The sequence below is a fragment of the Rutidosis leptorrhynchoides genome, chromosome 6, assembly GCF_046630445.1.
Source record: "Rutidosis leptorrhynchoides isolate AG116_Rl617_1_P2 chromosome 6, CSIRO_AGI_Rlap_v1, whole genome shotgun sequence".
In the NCBI taxonomy this organism is placed as follows: Eukaryota; Viridiplantae; Streptophyta; class Magnoliopsida; order Asterales; family Asteraceae; genus Rutidosis; species Rutidosis leptorrhynchoides.
The window spans coordinates 176538891-176556376 of NC_092338.1; the positions used below are offsets into that span (position 1 = coordinate 176538891).

Here is a 17486-nt window from a genome sequence, read left to right on the forward strand (position 1 = left end):
CATCATGCTAGCAAGAGTACCTACGTGTTTTTCAAGATTCAAAATGGAAGCTTGTTGAGTTCTTAATGACTGATCAAATCTCTCGTTCGTTTGGGTTTGAGTTTCAATAAATTGTGTTTGAGATTCAACTAGCTTGAATACCACGTCTTCCATATTTGACTTTTTCTCTTCGGTTTGTTGTTGTGGTTTATATAAGCCAGGTCTTTGTTGATTGAAAGTGTTGTTTTGAGTTGGTTGGTTATTCGGACCTTGTTGGTTATACCAGTTATTTTCGGGTCCTTTTGGATTGTAAAGAATGTTTTGATTTCGATTGAAGTTTAGCTTTGGCGGTTGATAATTATTTTGATAATTATTTCCAGGCCTTTGGTTCATATAGGAAACATTCTCTCGTTGTTCCAATGTTGGTTCAATGTGACAATCTTTCAATAAGTGTGGTCCACCGCATAGCTCACAACTGATTCGTATTGCGTGAATATCTTTATTCATCTTTTCCATTCGTCTTTCGAAAGCATCTATTTTTGCGGAAACGGAATCAAAGTCATGGCTAGAATCGGCTCTAGCCACTTTAGATGAACGAAAAATATCTTTTTCTTGGTGCCACTCATGCGAGTGGGAGGCTGTGTTATCAATAATTTTGTAAGCTTCAGTTGCGGTTTTCTTCATAATGGAACCACCAGCTGTTATGTCGATGTCTTTTCGTGTGGCAATGTCTACGCCTTTATAGAAGATTTGTACTATTTGAAAAGTATCTAATCCGTGTTGAGGACATCCTCTCAACATCCTTCCGAATCTTGTCCACGCCTCATATAATGTTTCATTTGGATTTTGCGCGAACGTAACAATTTCTCCTTGAAGTCTCACGGCTTTGGATGCCGGAAAGAATCGTTTAAGAAAATTTTCAACTAAAACATCCCATGTGTCAATCGCCCCTTCAGGTAACGATTCTAACCAATCTTTGGCTTCTTCCTTTAAAGTCCAGGGAAATAACATGAGATAGATTTGTTCGTCTTCCACTTCTCGGATTTTGAATAGTGTACAAATTCTTTTAAACGTACGAAGGTGTTCGTTAGGATCTTCATTCGGTGCACCACTGAATTGGCATTGGTTAGTCACCATGTGTAGGATTTGTCCTTTGATTTCATAATCTGGCGCATTAACATTTGGCTTAATAATGGCGTGACCTTGGCCCGTGCGTGTAGCTCTCATTCGATCTTCCATACTTAGAGGTTCTAGATTTTCCATGATAGGAAGTGTTGTATCCGAATCACTAGAGGATTCTGATTTAATGGTTTGTGGCTCAGGAGGAATAATTAGTGGTTCAGGATCTTGGAATTGTCCTTGAATATGCTCCGGGTTCTTAATTGTGAAGTCGGGTTCAAAAAATGGATTATCGGAAATTTGAACTAAAGTACTTGGTCTACTGGATGACGATTCTAAAGAGAAATCAACGGCGGTTATATTTGTTAAATGTCTTGATCTAGTTACAGGTGGTGAACGTACAAAAGGTGGTGAACGTCTTGCTCGGTGCATTCACTGAATATCCTATTAGTTTTTAAAAGGAAAGAAAAATTATAATAAGTTATCCAATCAATAGACTTTTCTGATTTTGCCCACGTTTCGAATAGCCAAAAGATGCAGCAGAGGGGCAGGATTCGTTTGGTCTCAATATAATTGAGGACTGTTTGGCTCCAATAACCCGGTCCACGTACAAATCCAACTATTACTACGAACCAGAAAATTTTGATGTCTATTAATTTAACCACTTAAAATAAGTTTTCGTAATTTTAAGAAATTTAGATAAGAAGTAGAAAAAATTCTAAGTCCTAAAAACTAGAATGGCGAGAAATAAGAGAGAAAAAGAGTGCGTCGGAAAAAAAAAATTGAAAAATAAAAATGGTTGAAAAAAATAAAAGGTCGAAAAATAAGAAAATTGTAGCGCGTCTAAAATTAAAAAGGGATTCTAAACGAAAAACGGGAATTACTTAAAAGGATACTAAAATTTTAACACGGCGTCGCAAAATTTTAAGGCACCTAAATCTTAGTCTAAAGAAAAAGCACTTAAGGGATTTTACGGCAAAGCCTAAAAATCTAAAAGTATAAAAATAACTATGGCAAAACTAAACTTAATACTAAAAGTTGCGACTATAGTCTAAAAATTTAAAGGTAATAAAACTAAAAAAAAACATTTTTTTTATAGACAAAATTTTAAAAATATATTTTTTTATAAATTTTTTTTTTTTTTACGTTTTTTTTTTTTTACGTTTTGGTTTTTTTTTTTTTTTTTTTTTACGTTTTTTTTTTTTTACGTTTTGGTTTTTTTTTTTTTTTTTTTTTTTTAAAACGAATTTTTTTTTTCTTTTAAAAAAAACGATTTTTTTTTACACAAATTTTTTTTTTTTTTTTTACGTTTTTTTTTTTACGTTTTTGTTTTTTTTTTACGTTTTTTTTTTTTTTTTTTTTTTCGTTTTTTTTTAAATTTTTTTAAAAAAAACGATTTTTTTTTTTTACAAATTTTTTTTTAAAACGAATTTTTTTTTTTTTTTTTAAAAAAAACGATTTTTTTTTTTACACAAATTTTTTTTTTTTTTTTTTAAAAAAAAACGAAATTTTTTTTTTTTTTTTTTAAAAAAAACGATTTTTTTTTTTAAAAAAAAAAACGATTTTTTTTTACAAATTAATAATTTTTTTATAATTATAATTTTTTTTTCAAAACTTTTTTTTTTTTTTAATTCATTTACTATTCATGAATAGTAAATGAAAATAAATTAATTAATTTACTATTCACATGAAAGCGACATGATAGCAATTATTAATTATAAGTTACATAATATACCCCTGAAGTATTTAATAAATACGACTTTTTTAAAATTTACGTATAAATTTTTGATTCTTAAATATTATTATATTATTATATTCTATTTCAATATTATTATATTATTATATTCTATTTCAATATTATTATATTATTATATTTTATTTCAATATTATTATAATTAAAAATATAGCGTTTTAGCGCTCCCCGGCAGCGGCGCCAAAAACTTGATGATGTAGCGTGAGGGTACGAAATAGTATTATTTTTACTAGGAAATACTACAAAATATGACACAAGTTTTATTAATTTACGGATGGGATATACCTAAACCTTGCTACAACACTATAGGCAGTGTACCTAATCGTAGAGTAGTGTAGTTTTTAGTAAGTCCGGTTCGTTCCACAGGGAGCTGGTGATACTTACTATATTTTTAAAAACTATATTTATACAAAATATATATAATTATATAAGTAGTAATATTATTATAAAAGGGGGGTTTTACCGTTTAATGACCGGTTTGTCGATTCTATATTTTAAGCGCAAAGATAAATGACGATAATTAAAGTGCGTAAAATAATGACAATAAATAAAATGACAGTAAATAAAATTGCGAGTAATAAAATGACAGTAAATAAAGATACGATGAGAAATACAATAAAAGAATTATGCTTATTTAAACTTCCGTAATCATGATGTTTGACGTGTTGATTTTAATTTATTACCATGGGTTAATTGTCCTTTGTCCTGGTTTATTTGATACGTTTATCTGGTTTTTGTCCATAATAGTCCATCGGTCATAAATATAAAGTGCGAGTATCCTCGTCAAATTACCCTTATACCCGAAGTCAAATATTCCAACTGATTAAGGATTTAAACTATGACGCAGTTATCACTTCTGTCAACAATTACACCAGTTATCACTGTATGTAATCCACCCCTGTTTTAATTAGTTTATGAATATTAATTCATCCACTTGATCAGAATGAATAATCAATTACCCAACCCAATTGATTAATTAAATGATTATAACAGATTCCATATGAACGTCACTAAATAGGACAACCATAATCATTATTAATTATTAGGTTAATTAATTTGAAGATAGGTTCGACAGACTCCAATGAGTTGTCACTCAATTAGACAATACCCCCCATCTATTAATAGTCAATAGTCCAATTTCCACAAGTGTCGGTCTTTTGCCCAAACCTTAATTATGGTACAAAGCCCAATTACCCAATTTTAGTAATTAGCCCAACATCATGATTACTTCGTTTTAAATAAGCATAATAATAACTTAGCTACGAGACATTAATGTAAAAAGGTTGAACATAACTTACAATGATTAAAAATAGCGTAGCGTTACACGGACAGAATTTCGACTTACACACTCAAATGATCTCTATCATAAATCTTATTATTATCATAATTTAAACTTAAAATTAAGATTATTGTTATATCTTATTACATTAACATTATGATAGAGATATAGAATATAGATATTGATAATTGATATTGATAATTGATCGAAGAAAAAAGATCGGAAAAAAATTCTTCCCCCCCATTCATCGAACATAGATCGTTCGTTTTATAGGCCAAATTATAAATTGAATTTTCATTTACGACCCCTGAACTATGCTCAATTAACAACTTTTTATTATTTAATATTATTCTTATTATGATTTATTTAAATATTATATTTTATTCTTGTGCATAGTTGACTCGTAATTTTTACACCGTTGCGTCGAGCGTTGAGAGTTGGTTCATGTCCTGGTTTCGGATTTTCGAACGTCCTTTCGTATAATTTAATATCTTGTACTTTGCGTTTTGTAACTTGTACTTTTGTCATTTTTAGACGTTCTTCATCAATAATTTGAACCTTTTTGATTGTATCTTGTACTTTTGAGCTTTTTGGACGTTTTGGTCTTTCAAATCTTCGTTTTTGTCTTTAAATCTTCATTTTCGAGCGATTTGCGTCTTTCGTCTTCGCACTTATTTATTTAACTATTACAACTAAAAATAAGGAAATTACATTTAAAAACTTTACATATTGGAACGATATTGCTACTAAATATATGTTCATTTGGAACACTATCAGACGCTAAGAATGGTCGACCTAAAATTAGAGGAACGTTTGAGTCCTCTTCTATGTCAATGACAATGAATTCGACTAGAAAGGTTAAATTACCTACTTGAACGGGTAGGTTGTCAGCAATTCCAACTGGGTGCTTAATGGTTTGATCAAGGAGTCGAACACTCATATCCGTTGGAGTTAACTCACCTACACCTAATCTCTTATATAATGAAAGAGGCATAACACTCACACTTGAACCTAAATCTGCTAGTGCATCATACATGACACAGTCACTAAGTAGACAAGGAACAATAAATTCACCCGGATCACCTACCCTAGGTGGAGGATTTGGTGGAACTGTCTTCACCGGGTTTACTTCTACTGTTTTTGTTTCTTGCACTTTTTTATTCTTCTTCTTCTTCTTTCTAGAGGTATCACAAACTTTATTACCTATTACTTGCTCATACTCAACTCCTTTTCTTGGAAACGGGATGGGTGGTCTGTATGGTGCCACCACTGGCTTTACATACTCGGGTGGTGGTGGTGGTGTAACTTCTTCATTGTTACTTACATCTAAAACTTTCCCATCTTCTGGTATTGGTTTTTCAGAATTTGTTGATATCATGTTAACATTCTCATTCCGAGGATTTACTTCAGTATTACTCGGTAGCTTTCCTTGTTCCCTCTCACTCATCATGCTAGCAAGAGTACCTACGTGTTTTTCTAGATTCAAAATGGAAGCTTGTTGAGTTCTTAATGACTGATCAAACCTATCATTTGTTTGGGTTTGAGATGTAATAAATTGTGTTTGAGATTCAAATAGCTTTGCCATTATTTCTTCTAGATTTGGCTTTTTCTCTTTGGTTTGTTGTGGTGGTTTATACAAGCCAGGTCTTTATTGATTGAAAGTGTTGGTTTGAGTCGGTTGGTTATTCGGACCTTGTTGGTTGTACGAATTATTGTTTGGTCCATTTGGATTATAAAGAATGTTTTGATTTCGATTGAAGTTTAGCCTTGGCGGTTGATAATTATTTTGATAATTATTTCCCGGCCTTTGGTTCATATAGGAAACATTCTCACGTTGTTCCATCGTTAGTTCAATGTGACAATCTTTCAATAAGTGTGGTCCACCGCATTGCTCACAACTGATTCGTATTGCGTGAATATCTTTATTCATCTTTTCCATTCGTCTTTCGAAAGCATCTATTTTTGCGGAAACGGAATCAAAGTCATGGCTAGAATCGGCTCTAGCCGCTTTAGATGATCGAAAGATATCTTTTTCTTGATGCCACTCATGAGAGTGGGAAGCAGTGTTATCAATAATTTTGTAAGCTTCAGTTGCGGTTTTCTTCATAATGGAACCACCAGCTGTTATGTCGATGTCTTTTCTTGTAGCAACGTTGACACCTTGGTAGAATATTTGTACTATTTGATAAGTGTCTAAACCGTGTTGAGGACATCCTCTCAACATCCTTCCGAATCTTGTCCACGCCTCATATAATGTTTCATTTGGCTTTTGTGTGAACGTAACAATTTCTCCTTGAAGTCTCACGGCTTTAGATGCCGGAAAGAATCTTTGAAGAAATTTTTCAACTAAGACATCCCATGTGTCAATCGCCCCTTCAGGTAACGATTCTAACCAATCTTTGGCTTCTCCCTTTAAAGTCCAGGGAAACAACATGAGATAGATCTGCTCATCTTCCACTTCTCGGATTTTGAATAGTGTACAAATTCTTTTAAACGTACGAAGGTGTTTGTTAGGATCTTCATTCGGTGCACCACTGAATTGGCATTGGTTAGTTACCATGTGTAGAATTTGTCCTTTGATTTCATAATCTGGCGCATTAACTTCTGGCTTAATAATGGCGTGACCTTGGCCCGTGCGTTTAGCTCTCATTCGATCTTCCATACTTAGAGGTTCCGTTACTTCCATAATTGAATTCGTTGAATCGATATCACTAGATGATTCTGATTTAATGGTTCGTTCCTCAACAATCTCTGTTTGAATGATTGGTGGCTCCGGAGGAAAGTTTAGTGGTTCAGGATCTACGAACCGTTCCTGAATATTCTCTGGATTCTCAATTGTGAGGTTGGGTTCAAAAAATGGATTATCGGAAATTTGAACTGAAGTACTTGGTCGACTGGATGACGTTTCTAAAGAAAAATCAACGGCGGTTATATTTGCTAAATGTCTTGATCTAGTTACAGGTGGTGAACGTACAAAAGGTGGTGAACGTCTTGCTCGGTGCATTCACTGAATATCCTATTAGTTTTTAAAAGGAAAGAAAAATTATAATAAGTTATCCAATCAATAGACTTTTCTGATTTTTGCCCACGTTTCGAATAGCCAAAAGATGCAGCAGAGGGGCAGGATTCGTTTGGTCTCAATATAATTGAGTACTGTTTGGCTCCAATAACCCGGTCCACGTACAAATCCAACTATTACTACGAACCAGAAAATTTTGATGTCTATCAATTTAACCACTTAAAATAAATTTTCGTAATTTAAAGAAATTTAGAGAAGAAATAGAAAAAATTCCAAGTCCTAAAAACTAGAATGGCGAGAAATAAGAAAGAAATAGATTGCGCGTCGAAAAATGTCGAAAAATAAAAGGTCGAAAAATAGGCGTCGAAAAATAAAAATAAGAAAGTAGCGCGAAAAACGGCGTCGCAAAATTCTAAAGCACCTAAATCTTAGTCTAAGGAATAAGGACTTAAGGGATTTTACGGCAAACCTAAAAATTCTAGAAATAAAAATAACTATGCAAAACTAAACTTAATACTAAAAATTGTAACTATAGTCTAAAAATCTAAAGGTAATAAAACTTAAAAAAAAAAAAAAAATTATTATTTATTATTTTTTTAAAATTTTTTTTTTTAAATTTTTTTTTTTTTTTTAAAAAACGAATTTTTTTTTTACAAATTTTTTTTTTTACAACTTTTTTTTTTAAAAAACGATTTTTTTTACAAATTAATAATTTTTTTATAATTATTATTTTTTTCAAAACTTTTTTTTTTAATTCATTTACTATTCATGAATAGTAAATGAAAAGAAATTAATTAATTTACTATTCACATGAAAGCGACATGATAGAAATTATTAATTACAAGTTACATAATATATCCCTGAAGTATTTAATAAATACGACTTTTTAAAACTTTACGTATCATTTTGATTCTAAAATATTATTATATTATTATATTCTATTTCAATATTATTATATTATTATATTCTATTTCAATATTATTATATTATTATATTTTATTTCAATATTATTATAATTAAAAATATAGCGTTTTAGCGCTCCCCGGCAGCGGCGCCAAAAACTTGATGATGTAGCGTGAGGGTACGAAATAGTATTATTTTTACTAGGAAATACTACAAAATATGACACAAGTTTTATTAATTTACGGATGGGATATACCTAAACCTTGCTACAACACTATAGGAAGTGTACCTAATCGTAGAGTAGTGTAGTTTTTAGTAAGTCCGGTTCGTTCCACAGGGAGCTAGTGATTACGTACTATATTTTTATAAAACTATATTTATATAAATATATATATATATAAGTAGTAATATTATTATAAAAGGGGGGTTTTTACCGTTTAATGACCGGTTTGTCGATTTTATATTTTTAAGCGTAAAGATAAATGACAATAATTAAAGTGCGTAAAATAAATAAATGACGATAAATAAAATAACAATAAATAAAATTGCGATAGAATATGAAATAAAAGGATTATGCTTATTTAAACTTCCGTAATCATGATGTTTGACGTTTTGATTTTAATTAATTGTTACTCGGGTTAATTGTCCTTTGTCATGGTTTATTTGATACCTATCTGGTTTTTATCCATAATAGTCCATCGGTCATAAATATAAAGTGCGAGTGTCCTCGTCAAATTACCCTTATACCCGAAGTCAAATATTCCAACTAATTAAGGATTTAAACTGTGACGCAGTTATCACTTCTGTCAACAATTACACCAGTTATCACTGTATGTAATCTACCCCTGTTTTGATTAGATATGAATATTAATTTACCCACTTGATCAGTTTGAATAATCAATTACCCAACCCGAATAATTAATTAAATGATTATAATAGATTCCATATGAACGTCACTAAATAGGACAACCATAATCATTATTAATTATTAGGATAATTAATTTGAAGATAGGTTCGACAGACTCCAATGAGTTGTCACTCAATTAGACAATACCCCCCATCTATTAATAGTCAATAGTCCAATTTCCACAAGTGTCGGTCTTTTGCCCAAACCTTAATTATGGTACAAAGCCCAATTACCCAATTTTAGTAATTAGCCCAACATCATGATTACTTCGTTTTAAATAAGCATAATAATAACTTAGCTACGAGACATTAATATAAAAAGGTTGAACATAACTTACAATGATTAAAAATAGCGTAGCATTACACGGACAGAATTTCGACTTACACACTCAAACGATCTCTATCATAAATCTTATTATTATCATAATTTAAAATTAAAATTAAGATTATTGTTATATCTTATTACATTAACATTATGATAGAGATTTTTAGATATTGATATTGATAATAGATTTTTAGGATAGAAAAAGGGATGCTTAAAATTGATCGATAATCATCGCCTTTTATAGGCAAAATATGAAATTGAATTTTCATTTACGACCCCTGAACTATGCTAAATTAACAAATTTTTATTATTTAATATTATTCTTATTATGAATTATTTAAATATTATATTTTATTCTTGTGCATAGTTGACTCGTAATTTTTACACCGTTGCGTCGAGCGTTGAGAGTTGACTCATGTCCCGGTTCCGGATTTTCGAACGTCCTTGCGTACTATTTTATATCGTGTACTTTGCGTTTTGTAACTTGTACTCTTGTCATTTTTAGACGTTCTTCATCAATAATTTGAACCTTTTTAATTGTATCTTGTACTTTTGAGCTTTTTGGACCTTTTTGTCTTCAATTTGTCGAATCTGCCTTTTGTCTTCGCACTTATTTAATATAAACGAATATCACTTGAAAATGGAACAATTGCAACTAAAATCTTGTCTTTCTTGGGGGATAATGCTATGAAATATATGTTCCTTTTTAGCCTTATCAATATCCCCACACTTGAGCGTTGCTTGTCCTCAAGCAATATAGTCTTGAAATACTAGAATCACTTCTTTATTCTTCACACTTTGTACATCAGTGATTTTGATATGGCGGTATAAACAATGGTAGTAACGATATGGTTTACAGTCCCACATGACTATAAAAATTTAGATCCATTAAGGAAATTGGATCTTTATGAAAACATTTGATCTTTTGAAAATTCATTCTAGCTTTTACCCTAGATAAGTTTTCTGATTTGATCCATCATCGGTGTTGCAAAATATATTTGTGGATCAATATTTTGGCTAAAACTTTTAGGTTCGTGTAATCCACTGCTATCCCGGTATCGGAAAGCACACATCCAGTTTACTTGTTCCGTATATTACCTTTCGGTAAACTACCGTCCGGTTGTAAAGGAAAGCGATGAACAAGAAACTGTTAAGGCAATGTCCCGTGACATACAGATGATTATGGTCTTATTAACGTGTCGGATGCTAGAACTATCCTTGGTAGGAGCGATAGTAAAGATCATCCTATAATTTTTCGGTCTGGCACAAGGTCCTGTCTCCGACCATGCTATGCAACCACCGTTCTTACGGTTGACACCCGATTTGGTTCAGGTGACCTAATGAATTCCAGGTGAATTTCTTAGGATTTTACGTTCAATGGTAATGAACGCATTGAAAATGGTTTTTCAGAAAACAAATCGGTTTGTATTTTTGATCAAAATATTTTCTCGTTCATGCTCGAGTTTAGATATCATCGAATTCCATGAGTTTGAATTCTCAATCTTTAAGGTCAATCTCTAGGATTGAGTATTATCAGTCTTAAAAGCTGATTTTTAATCTTTAAGGAGATTATCTTTTTCTGGGGATCTGATTCATTAGTCTTATCAAGCTAATTTGCACGGTGCCTCCCCATTGTACGAGATAAATCCTTCTCATGGTTAGGATAAATCTGACCACTTGGCGACCCTGTTTGATGCTGAGGTCCGTGGATTTCCTGCTGATTTTAGTGATGACTTTTCTAGATTTTTCGTCAACCTACAGCTGGTCTGGACGACAACTTCATGACCTAAATCAAGAAGCGCGTGTCTTTTTTGGAAGACTTTACTTCCTTTTAATGATGGAATTGATTCATCGTGTAGATCCATCTTTCTTTCAAATGTATTACAGTAAACCGGGTAAAACTGATTAGTATCATCCAAAGCAAAAGTACCTGCAATAATCTTGTACAAAAATATGTGATATATGTTTTAAATTGAATAACTTGGTACATTCTTCCCACACTTAGTTTCTTTCTTTGCCTTTTTATTTTCTTCTATTTCATTTTAAATGAATTCAAGCGTTTTAGGGTGTTTCTCAATTTACGTCCTTTTCGAGGTAACGATAATTTCGGTATTATCACCTAGTTTTCATCGTTCATAAATATGTATAAACATGATTTTGAGTTCATTTAATTGAAAATTTTTCAAATTTTCACAAAATTTGGCAAATAAACTAACTGTAAACCCGAGAGAATTTATAACCCTTCCCCACACTTGAGATCATGCAATGCCCTCATTTGCATGAAATCGGACTATAATTATAAATTCATGAGGGTGATTAGTGTAGAAAAGTGATTAAAAATACCCAGTTTGTAAGCATATTATTTTACATCACATTTGATATTTTGCGCCTTGTCATCAAAATTAGTAGCTTTTTGTTGAACTTAATGACAGTCTTTGAAAGTGCGCTGTTTTACCCTGTTGTGTACATAACATAAAATACAAACATATATACATATTTTTGAAGTTTGGTATATAACCCCTACGTTCAAAAATTAATATAATATTTTTTTTTTTTTGCATACTTTAGATCAATAAAATTAAATGATAACAAAATTTGTCGCCCCGCCCTCGGGTAACGCAATTTCGGCTCAACGACCTAGTCTTTAACTCACGACGAATTTTAGAAATTATTTTTTAAACTTAATGAATTAAAGTAAATTTTGTTTTTTAAAAACTTAAATTAAAATGCATATTAATTTCATAAAAAAAACCTACAAAACAAAAATTCAGAATGGAGGGAGAAAACTAGTTCTTTAGTGTCTGCTAGCGGAAAAGACCAATCGGGTTCCATTCTCGGAACTACACAAGAACAGAACAACTAACTCTAGATAGCATTTTCTTTTTAGAACATTTGAATCTCCCCACACTTAGGTAGCCGTGGTGTCAAAATTGTGATTAACTTCATCGTTAATTTCTCTTGGTCCATAATCAACTTGCATATCTGTGACTTTTGCTTTAAGCCAGTGACCAGCTTTTTCCGTAATATCCACAAATTCAACTAGCTTCGCCTTTTCTTTAGGCGACAGATTGGATACTAACCGGTTATATAACTTAAAGTTTCCCTTACTTTTAGCATCAATAACCCGTTTAAAAAGTTTCTTCATTGAACTGTTAATAACGGGGTTATTTAATTTCGTATCAACTATGGGGTTCTTTATTATCAAGTCATCATTAGGTGTTACTTCATTTTCCCCACACTTAGGCGTTCTATTATTGTTAAGCATTACCGTTGGAGTTGGTAAAACAACATGGTTCTTACCAATCGTTTTTGTCGGTTCAACGGTTTTGGTTTGTGGATATTTAGACTGTCGAATCATAAAGGTGATCGATTTCTCACCATTACTAAGTGTCATTCTACCCTTTCTTACATCAAATAACGTCCCGGTGGACGCTAAGAATGGTCGACCTAAAATTAGAGGAACGTTTGAGTCCTCTTCTATGTCAATGACAATGAATTCGACTAGAAAGGTTAAATTACCTACTTGAACGGGTAGGTTGTCAGCAATTCCAACTGGGTGCTTAATGGTTTGATCAAGGAGTCGAACACTCATATCCGTTGGAGTTAACTCACCTACACCTAATCTCTTATATAATGAAAGAGGCATAACACTCACACTTGAACCTAAATCTGCTAGTGCATCATACATGACACAGTCACTAAGTAGACAAGGAACAATAAATTTACCCGGATCACCTACCCTAGGTGGAGGATTTGGTGGAACTGTCTTCACCGGGTTTACTTCTACTGTTTTTGTTTCTTGCACTTTTTTATTCTTCTTCTTCTTCTTTCCAGAGGTATCACAAACTTTATTACCTATTACTTGCTCATACTCAACTCCTTTTCTTGGAAACGGGATGGGTGGTCTGTATGGTGCCACCACTGGCTTTACATACTCGGGTGGTGGTGGTGGTGTAACTTCTTCATTGTTACTTACATCTAAAACTTTCCCATCTTCTGGTATTGGTTTTTCAGAATTTGTTGATATCATGTTAACATTCTCATTCCGAGGATTTACTTCAGTATTACTCGGTAGCTTTCCTTGTTCCCTCTCACTCATCATGCTAGCAAGAGTACCTACGTGTTTTTCTAGATTCAAAATGGAAGCTTGTTGAGTTCTTAATGACTGATCAAACCTATCATTTGTTTGGGTTTGAGATGTAATAAATTGTGTTTGAGATTCAAATAGCTTTGCCATTATTTCTTCTAGATTTGGCTTTTTCTCTTTGGTTTGTTGTGGTGGTTTATACAAGCCAGGTCTTTATTGATTGAAAGTGTTGGTTTGAGTCGGTTGGTTATTCGGACCTTGTTGGTTGTACGAATTATTGTTTGGTCCATTTGGATTATAAAGAATGTTTTGATTTCGATTGAAGTTTAGCCTTGGCGGTTGATAATTATTTTGATAATTATTTCCCGGCCTTTGGTTCATATAGGAAACATTCTCACGTTGTTCCATCGTTAGTTCAATGTGACAATCTTTCAATAAGTGTGGTCCACCGCATTGCTCACAACTGATTCGTATTGCGTGAATATCTTTATTCATCTTTTCCATTCGTCTTTCGAAAGCATCTATTTTTGCGGAAACGGAATCAAAGTCATGGCTAGAATCGGCTCTAGCCGCTTTAGATGATCGAAAGATATCTTTTTCTTGATGCCACTCATGAGAGTGGGAAGCAGTGTTATCAATAATTTTGTAAGCTTCAGTTGCGGTTTTCTTCATAATGGAACCACCAGCTGTTATGTCGATGTCTTTTCTTGTAGCAACGTTGACACCTTGGTAGAATATTTGTACTATTTGATAAGTGTCTAAACCGTGTTGAGGACATCCTCTCAACATCCTTCCGAATCTTGTCCACGCCTCATATAATGTTTCATTTGGCTTTTGTGTGAACGTAACAATTTCTCCTTGAAGTCTCACGGCTTTAGATGCCGGAAAGAATCTTTGAAGAAATTTTTCAACTAAGACATCCCATGTGTCAATCGCCCCTTCAGGTAACGATTCTAACCAATCTTTGGCTTCTCCCTTTAAAGTCCAGGGAAACAACATGAGATAGATCTGCTCATCTTCCACTTCTCGGATTTTGAATAGTGTACAAATTCTTTTAAACGTACGAAGGTGTTTGTTAGGATCTTCATTCGGTGCACCACTGAATTGGCATTGGTTAGTTACCATGTGTAGAATTTGTCCTTTGATTTCATAATCTGGCGCATTAACTTCTGGCTTAATAATGGCGTGACCTTGGCCCGTGCGTTTAGCTCTCATTCGATCTTCCATACTTAGAGGTTCCGTTACTTCCATAATTGAATTCGTTGAATCGATATCACTAGATGATTCTGATTTAATGGTTCGTTCCTCAACAATCTCTGTTTGAATGATTGGTGGCTCCGGAGGAAAGTTTAGTGGTTCAGGATCTACGAACCGTTCCTGAATATTCTCTGGATTCTCAATTGTGAGGTTGGGTTCAAAAAATGGATTATCGGAAATTTGAACTGAAGTACTTGGTCGACTGGATGACGATTCTAAAGAAAAATCAACGGCGGTTATATTTGCTAAATGTCTTGATCTAGTTACAGGTGGTGAACGTACAAAAGGTGGTGAACGTCTTGCTCGGTGCATTCACTGAATATCCTATTAGTTTTTAAAAGGAAAGAAAAATTATAATAAGTTATCCAATCAATAGACTTTTCTGATTTTTGCCCACGTTTCGAATAGCCAAAAGATGCAGCAGAGGGGCAGGATTCGTTTGGTCTCAATATAATTGAGTACTGTTTGGCTCCAATAACCCGGTCCACGTACAAATCCAACTATTACTACGAACCAGAAAATTTTGATGTCTATCAATTTAACCACTTAAAATAAATTTTCGTAATTTAAAGAAATTTAGAGAAGAAGTAGAAAAAATTCTAAGTCCTAAAAACTAGAATGGCGAGAAATAAGAAAGAAATAGATTGCGCGTCGAAAAATGTCGAAAAATAAAAGGTCGAAAAATAGGCGTCGAAAAATAAAAATAAGAAAGTAGCGCGAAAAACGGCGTCGCAAAATTCTAAAGCACCTAAATCTTAGTCTAAGGAATAAGCACTTAAGGGATTTTACGGCAAACCTAAAAATTCTAGAAATAAAAATAACTATGCAAAACTAAACTTAATACTAAAAATTGTAACTATAGTCTAAAAATCTAAAGGTAATAAAACTTAAAAAAAAAAAAATTATTATTTATTATTTTTTTAAAAATTTTTTTTTTTAAATTTTTTTTTTTTTTTTAAAAAACGAATTTTTTTTTTTACAAATTTTTTTTTTTTTACAACTTTTTTTTTTTAAAAAAAAAATGATTTTTTTTACAAATTAATAATTTTTTTATAATTATTATTTTTTTTCAAAACTTTTTTTTTTTAATTCATTTACTATTCATGAATAGTAAATGAAAAGAAATTAATTAATTTACTATTCACATGAAAGCGACATGATAGAAATTATTAATTACAAGTTACATAATATATCCCTGAAGTATTTAATAAATACAACTTTTTAAAACTTTACGTATCATTTTGATTCTAAAATATTATTATATTATTATATTCTATTTCAATATTATTATATTATTATATTCTATTTCAATATTATTATATTATTATATTTTATTTCAATATTATTATAATTAAAAATATAGCGTTTTAGTGCTCCCCGGCAGCGGCGCCAAAAACTTGATGATGTAGCGTGAGGGTACGAAATAGTATTATTTTTACTAGGAAATACTACAAAATATGACACAAGTTTTATTAATTTACGGATGGGATATACCTAAACCTTGCTACAACACTATAGGCAGTGTACCTAATCGTAGAGTAGTGTAGTTTTTAGTAAGTCCGGTTCGTTCCACAGGGAGCTAGTGATTACGTACTATATTTTTATAAAACTATATTTATATAAATATATATATATATATAAGTAGTAATATTATTATAAAAGGGGGGTTTTTACCGTTTAATGACCGGTTTGTCGATTTTATATTTTTAAGCGTAAAGATAAATGACAATAATTAAAGTGCGTAAAATAAATAAATGACGATAAATAAAATAACAATAAATAAAATTGCGATAGAATATGAAATAAAAGGATTATGCTTATTTAAACTTCCGTAATCATGATGTTTGACGTTTTGATTTTAATTAATTGTTACTCGGGTTAATTGTCCTTTGTCATGGTTTATTTGATACATATCTGGTTTTTATCCATAATAGTCCATCGGTCATAAATATAAAGTGCGAGTGTCCTCGTCAAATTACCCTTATACCCGAAGTCAAATATTCCAACTAATTAAGGATTTAAACTGTGACGCAGTTATCACTTCTGTCAACAATTACACCAGTTATCACTGTATGTAATCTACCCCTGTTTTGATTAGATATGAATATTAATTTACCCACTTGATCAGTTTGAATAATCAATTACCCAACCCGAATAATTAATTAAATGATTATAATAGATTCCATATGAACGTCACTAAATAGGACAACCATAATCATTATTAATTATTAGGATAATTAATTTGAAGATAGGTTCGACAGACTCCAATGAGTTGTCACTCAATTAGACAATACCCCCCATCTATTAATAGTCAATAGTCCAATTTCCACAAGTGTCGGTCTTTTGCCCAAACCTTAATTATGGTACAAAGCCCAATTACCCAATTTTAGTAATTAGCCCAACATCATGATTACTTCGTTTTAAATAAGCATAATAATAACTTAGCTACGAGACATTAATATAAAAAGGTTGAACATAACTTACAATGATTAAAAATAGCGTAGCGTTAAACGGACAGAATTTCGACTTACACACTCAAACGATCTCTATCATAAATCTTATTATTATCATAATTTAAAATTAAAATTAAGATTATTGTTATATCTTATTACATTAACATTATGATAGAGATTTTTAGATATTGATATTGATAATAGATTTTTAGGATAGAAAAAGGGATGCTTAAAATTGATCGATAATCATCGCCTTTTATAGGCAAAATATGAAATTGAATTTTCATTTACGACCCCTGAACTATGCTAAATTAACAACTTTTTATTATTTAATATTATTCTTATTATGAATTATTTAAATATTATATTTTATTCTTGTGCATAGTTGACTCGTAATTTTTACACC

The 17486-nt window shown here is 31.7% G+C and overlaps 2 non-coding genes across 2 annotated transcripts; both read left to right on the forward strand.

The window, feature by feature from the left end:
* The first annotated feature begins 6325 nt into the window (after window positions 1–6325).
* On the forward strand, window positions 6326–6432 carry LOC139856377 (small nucleolar RNA R71). Its single transcript, XR_011761862.1, has one exon. It is a non-coding gene; the product is annotated as a small nucleolar RNA R71 (small nucleolar RNA).
* Window positions 6433–14130: 7698 nt separating this feature from the next.
* LOC139856378 (small nucleolar RNA R71) lies at window positions 14131–14237 on the forward strand. The gene has a single exon (XR_011761863.1). It is a non-coding gene; the product is annotated as a small nucleolar RNA R71 (small nucleolar RNA).
* Window positions 14238–17486: the final 3249 nt, after the last annotated feature.